We start from the raw sequence: 6,691 nt of genomic DNA, 5'->3' as shown, positions 1-6,691 counted from the left end.
TGTCTTTCCTTGTCAGTACACACTATTAGTTGTAATTAGTCTCTGCTTCCAAGTGTACATGAAGCGAACAGACAGTCGCACAGTCCTTCAGTTGTATTTGATCACTGTGGACAACAAGCCAACAATTTAAACCAAAAACAACTTCCTTCTTTTCTTTAATAAGAGAAATAGCTTGTAGTTTCTGTTTGGATTTTTTATGTACTTCAGCTGTCCTTATATGTTTGTCTATGTTGATTTACCTTATAGAAACATTTTTCCCTGCCTTTTTTTTCTTTTTAAGCTGAGCATTATAATTTAAATACTAGTAATGTCGGTCTGGTAAGAATTTAAGACGTTTTCCTTTTTATAAGACTTATAGCTTACACAGCTTACTGGACACTATTGTTTGGTACTTCATTCTAATTCAGTGATGCTAGATACTTTTCAGCTTATTGTATTACCTCACTTGATTATTCTATATATACTAACATTTGTAATTGCTCCCTCAAGTCCAAGGACCACATCAGGCTGAGAAATTTATGCAAAAAAGTATTTAGGTTATGGCCTTTGAAAAGGCTTATTATAAAATCACTGTTTTACAAGTTGTCAAATACTATACCCAATACATCTCTGATGTTCATTTCATTCCTGCTTTTTCTGCGGTCTTCCCTGACCCCCCAGACTAAATCAGATCTCCTCATTTTATGCTCTTTTAACACCACATTCTTTTCTTACAGAACTTTATCTCAGTTTGTAATGATATATTTATTTTGAGATTAGTTGGTTGAACATCTAAGTTTCTCTGAGAATTGTAAGATCCATGAAGGCAGGGATTGTGTTAATTAAGGTACAGACTAAAATGCTTGCACAAAGAGAACCTCAAATAATGGAACTTATACAAGTCGCAAGCTTATTTTTCATTCATATAACATTCCACACAAGGTGGAGCTGGTAGGATGGCTCTCCTTTCCTCAACGCATGGCTTCCATCTCTAAGTGAAGGGAACTGACAATTTCTTACTATCTCCCTGTCAGACCAAAGCAGCGGCACAAGTTCAATACTTCAAAGGGTAAGACCCCTAAAAGAGCATACATTGCTTCTACTCCCAACTCATCAACCCTGACTTAGTCGCAGGACCACAAGTACTTACAAAAAATCTAGGAAATGTAGTCTTTAGCTGGTAATCACCTATCCTAGGGAAGAAGGGGAGATTAAACCTAGGGGGACAGGGAGCAGTCTGCCACAATATCTCTGTTATTACTACACATTGTATCTCCAGAACCTGCTCCAGTGCCTGTCCCATAGCAAACTCTCAGGAAATATTTTAAGGATGAATGGATGAATGGATTTCACATTTTCATACCATCACTGACCTTTCCCCCGGCCTTTGACAGCTGTGGACCCAGAAGAGCAGGAGGCCCAGGGGAGTTACAGTTATGGGAAAGTGGCTGTACGAGCAGCCCAGGAAGCAGCTTTTTTTTTTTTAAGATTTTATTTTATTTATTTTAGGGAGAGAGAGTGTGTGAGCAGGGGCAGAGGGGTTGGGCGGGGAGGTGCTGAGGGAAAGGGGAAGCAGACTCCCCACTGAGCACAGAGCCCTGCATGGGCCTCCATCTCATGACCCTGAGATCATGACCTTAGCTGAAACCAAGAGTCAGAGGCTTAACTGAGTGACCCCCCCAGGAAGCAGCCTTTTTACAAGGATGAAGCTGATGAGATAAACTGAGACTCACGCTGTGTGAATCACTAATCCCTAAGATAAAATGAAGATGTTTCAGAATCTACTCAGGTGGGATCATCTTCCATTGTGCCATTACCCATCACTCTTAAGTTGAAGGCGTGCCAATTTCTTCTTCCAGCTGAACACACAGGATTGTCAAAAGGGACACACATAGCTCCAAAAACCCAATACTAATTCTGAGAGATAGTGCAGTACAAATACAAAAGGAAAAGAAACATTTTTCTTTCACAACTGAATTGTTACTTCCCATTATCAATAGAAATAAGTGAGAAATAAGACCATGACTCTCCAAGGAAAATTTAATTGCAACTTTCTCTATTCCCACCTAGCACCTTCTATAGCACTCTTCACATGGTATCATAGTTAACTACACTATGAGATATTTGCAGACTGAGAGCATATCTTGTTTATAGTTATATAATCCCCCAAGTACCAAGTAGCACATAGTAGTATTAACAAATGTCTGTTAAATGAATCAGTGAATGAATGAGGAATTAATGAATGAATAATGAATCTCCTGAGTCATTGTGCTACTGGAAGAATAAAAGGTACCTTGAAGAATAAAACCTTCTCCTCTCTCCCTTCAAGAGAAGCTGAAGGAATCTCAGAGCTTCAGTAGGGCCATTAAAAAAAAAAAATTGGAAACAAGGGAAGAAGGAAAACACTATTTTTTTCTGCTTAACCTAAAAACTGTGAAGTATTAATTTGGTTATGGATGAGAAAAATGTTTCTCTATTTTGTTACGGGATTGGAATTTACTATCTATCAGAATTAGGATGTGCTTTGGGAGGTTGTGTGTGTGTGTATTTTAAGTATTCCTCCAAGCACAACTGCTGTTCCATGGCCTGACAGTGCTCTTATGGAAGACTCATATCCATTCTGGCCGTTACCAAGCTACTTAGGAGGTGTCGGCACAGCTCATTGACTCCCCACCTCCCACCCACCCACTCACCCACCCAGAATGTTACTTTGAAATGAACGACTCAGATTTGGGAAAATGTGCTTTCGTGAAGAGAAGAATGAATTGTGGGAGGAGATCAACCTCTGTAATTAAGAGGCATGATTTCCCAAAGGAAGGTAAAGATTTTCAGGGAAGAAGTCAGAAAAAATGAAGCATGATTAGAAACATGGATGTGTCCGAGACGGGTCCTCTATGAGTGTTTTAGCTTCTCGGGTGCTGTCTCTCTGGACCTTGGGAAAGGTCATATTGCCTACGTGGTAACACCCTTGACACACCAAGATGTGTAATCAATTGTGAGAAAACTATTCTGTGTACCATAGTGGTGGTGGTGGCAGTAAAGAGTGGGCCTACACTTAGTTAACCTTGCCCACCTGGGTGCCCATGGACAGGGGTGACAGAGGCTTATGGCCTTTCCCCAGGCCTGGGATAGAGCCAGAGGAGGGCAAGGATGCTATGAAGGCCAGGGGTAGCACTCCCACACAGAGGGAGGCAAGATTTCAAATCAAAGAAAGCAGCTCTCCTTCCCCAAAAGGCAGATATTTTTTTCTCTAAACTGCTCCTTGTTTGAATCTCATTTGGGTTAATTTGTCAAAAAGTTTAGAGATTTCAGCATTCTTTTATTTATTTATTTATTTTAATTTACTGTGCTCGCTTTGGCCACACATATATTTATTTTAATTTATTTATTTTATTATGTTCAGTTAACCATTGTATAGTACATCATTAGTTGTTTTTTTTTTTTTAAGATTTTATTTATCTATTTGACAGAGAGAGGGAACACAAGTGGGGGGAGTGGGAGAGGGAGAAGCAGGCTTCCTGCTGAGCAGGGAGCCTGATGTAGGGCTTGATCCCATGACCCTGGGATCAGGACCAGAGCTGAAGGCAGCTGCTTAATGACTGAGCCACCCAGGTGCCCACATCATTAGTTTTTGATATAGTGTTCAATGATTCATTAGTTACGTATAACACCCAGTGCCCATCACAGCACATGCGCTCCTCAATACCCATCACCCTGCTACCTCCCTCTTCTCTGAAACCCTCAGATTGTTTCTCGGGGTCCATAGTCTCTCATGGTTCGTCTCCCTCTCTGATTTCAGAATTCTGAAAAAGACTTTAACTGTAGCTCACTTTGTTCTTAATATTTTCATTTCCAAAGAGTTTGGTACCAGTAAGAGGCCAGAGAGCCTACAGATATTAAGCAATTTATGTTTGTCATTGTTATCTAAGTAGTCCCAGAGATCCATGAGATCATTGGTGGGAAGCAAGGTGTCATAATAATGCTCTGCATTTAAAGAACATAGTACTCTAAGGACCTAAAACAGTTTCATGGTGGATTTGTATTAAATATAATTTATTTCATAAGCTTAACATCCCAGTATTAGTTCATTAACTATTAAAAAAGATTATGAAATGCTTTTTAAAAATTATATTGCTTTCCATATAAACTGATTATTACCTGTTCTCAATTTGAATGTATCATCTCCAGTCTGGACACTAATTCAAAGCTAAAATAGCCATCTGGCTATCAATATGCATTCATTTTACATGGATGTGTGTATTTACATTCAATTTTTGTTTATGTTTAATATGCGACTACTCATTTCTCTGTTAAATCTCCTAGAAAGTCTCGATCGCTTTTCTGTGGTTTATAAAGGCTGCATATTCCCTAGTTAAAGGGCACCTATCCAGCAGACACTCAATAATTACACACTGTTGATGACCACGCTACTGGTAATTTAGGATGTAAGATGAGTTAAATTCAACATTTTCTTCTCATCCAGCAGAGATGGATTTCTTTTCCCCCATGGCAGAACTCCAGCGGCAATGATGAATCTCAAGGCTTCCACAGCAGAATTTGCCCTTCATTTGTCTGCACTGCTCTTCCTTTTGCTTCATGGCTTCTCCAGGGCTTTTTACAATAAGCTGTACCTACGGCCTCGCCTGCTGCCCCTCCACAGCTGTTTGGAAGCGGATTAGCTCGCTGCAGGCTGGAGCACCTCCCCAACCGCTACCATCACCATCAACTAGAAACAACTCCCAAGACTATCATTTGTGAGGGTGACACGTGGCCCCAGCTCCTGGGAAAGTTCTCTGGCTCCTCAAATGGTTAGTTAGATGGATAGATCAGTGCAGTGGCATCACTGACAACACTCAGGGAAATGTGAACCTAGCCGCACAGAGGAGTCGCCACTTTCGTGTCTGACCAGGTCTGCATATCCACCCACAATTTGGCAGGAAGTCAGTTGTGAGAAGTTTCTGGAAACTTTAGCCAGTTAATCTGAATTTTCCTCTTAAGCTTTGAGCCAATAACCCTAGATTCTCTGCTCATGAGTTAAGTAACTTTTAGCTGGACTAATTGTAGAAATTAGTTTGGTCCTACATAAGGCTTAATGCTGACCTGGTCTCTTTGGTACCTCTGCCTTTAATCTCAACTGAAATTGTATCATATAAATTCTACACTGACTCATGGCATTTTTCTCCACGTACCAGGAAAGCAACACTGTGGAGAGAGGATTAATCATATTGGATGGGACGTGATACTATAGCTTCCTATTTATCAGATTATTTCCCATTTCCACCATCAGAATACATTTGAAGTCTTAAAAAGTTTTGGCCTGGCAAATAGTAGGCCTATAAATATTCCTTAAATGAAAGAATCATCTTAGTTTCATACTTTCTAGGACAAAATATTTTTCATTTTTTATTTTACGTGTAGGCTTTCCAGATTGTGTACCATTTTGTTTTAATAAGTAGTACAATTAAAGGACTTCCTGTGATCAAATATTTTTGAGAAGCCACAAGTAAGCTAACATCAGAGAAGCTTATTTACTGAATCTGTTGAGAGAACTAGGTTGTTTAAGGTTATAACGATCAAAATAAGATATTTTGCAAATGCCCAGAGCATGATTTCTTTTATTCCCTAGAAATCAGTGTTAATTTTCATTGACCATCATAATTCACTATGTCCTGGCTAAGGTAATTAAAGCCAGATGAGTTGGGTTTACCCACGCCCAGTTTTCAAACTAAGAGTTTTCAAATACTACTAAAAATCATTCTCAAGTTAAAGGCCTGATAAGTTAAACTTTAAAGTTAAAGCTTAGAATTCAATATATGGCCTAGGTTTATTAGAGAATATAATAAATATACTTCAAGGAGTTATCTAATTGTGGGGCTTTTTTGTTTTATATTTTCTACACCGCAGTAATCATATTTATTCAGCGATTTATTGTTTTCTAGTATGGTCTTTACAAGGCACTGGTTCTTGGCATTTTATGCGAAATGAAGATGGATAATATGAGGAAAATTTATCAAAGACTTGGAGTTGGCCGGGAGGTACTACCGGGTGTCCTTTCAAGGGAGCCCTGGGTATTAGCAGGAAGACCCTCTAGGGGTCATCTGATTGTGCAGAGCTGTGACCTTTGACTCTCTTTGGTTGACTAGTGTTTTGCAACTCTGGGAAGACAGAAGTGAAGATATAGAAAACTGATAACAACGTAAATAATTTCTGTTCCTGCCAATGCAAATTAGTTTTGTCCTGTGAAGAACCTATTATCTCTGTAAATCAAATTCTTATTTGAAACACTTTTAACGTCTTACTGGTTCTCTCATTAATGACTTAAATAATTTTTGGTACATGTTCATTTTTCATTGGTATAAGAGCCATTGTTTCACTATTTTGAAAATTATACCTTAACATAATGAAATATGTCCCTGCCCTTTAGACGCTTATAATCTGAAGTGAGGAAATACACATATGTACTATATCCATAATACATGTCAGGATTTGGGAAATTCCCTGTAAGAATTGTGTGTTCATTAGAGAGATTATTTTTACTTGGAACACAGAGGTTTCAAGCAAGGATTCAGGCCCGTGTATTCTGATGACAAAGATAGAAATAAAGGAAAACATTCTAGGTAGGGATATTTCAAACAAATACATGGAGATAGAGAAAATAAATTGAATGTTGAAGGAACAGCAACCAGGTCAGTTTAATGAGAGCATGGGTGTA

Source organism: Halichoerus grypus, chromosome 5, assembly GCF_964656455.1.
Source record: "Halichoerus grypus chromosome 5, mHalGry1.hap1.1, whole genome shotgun sequence".
NCBI lineage: Eukaryota > Metazoa > Chordata > Mammalia > Carnivora > Phocidae > Halichoerus > Halichoerus grypus.
This window is presented reverse-complemented; position numbering follows the sequence as displayed.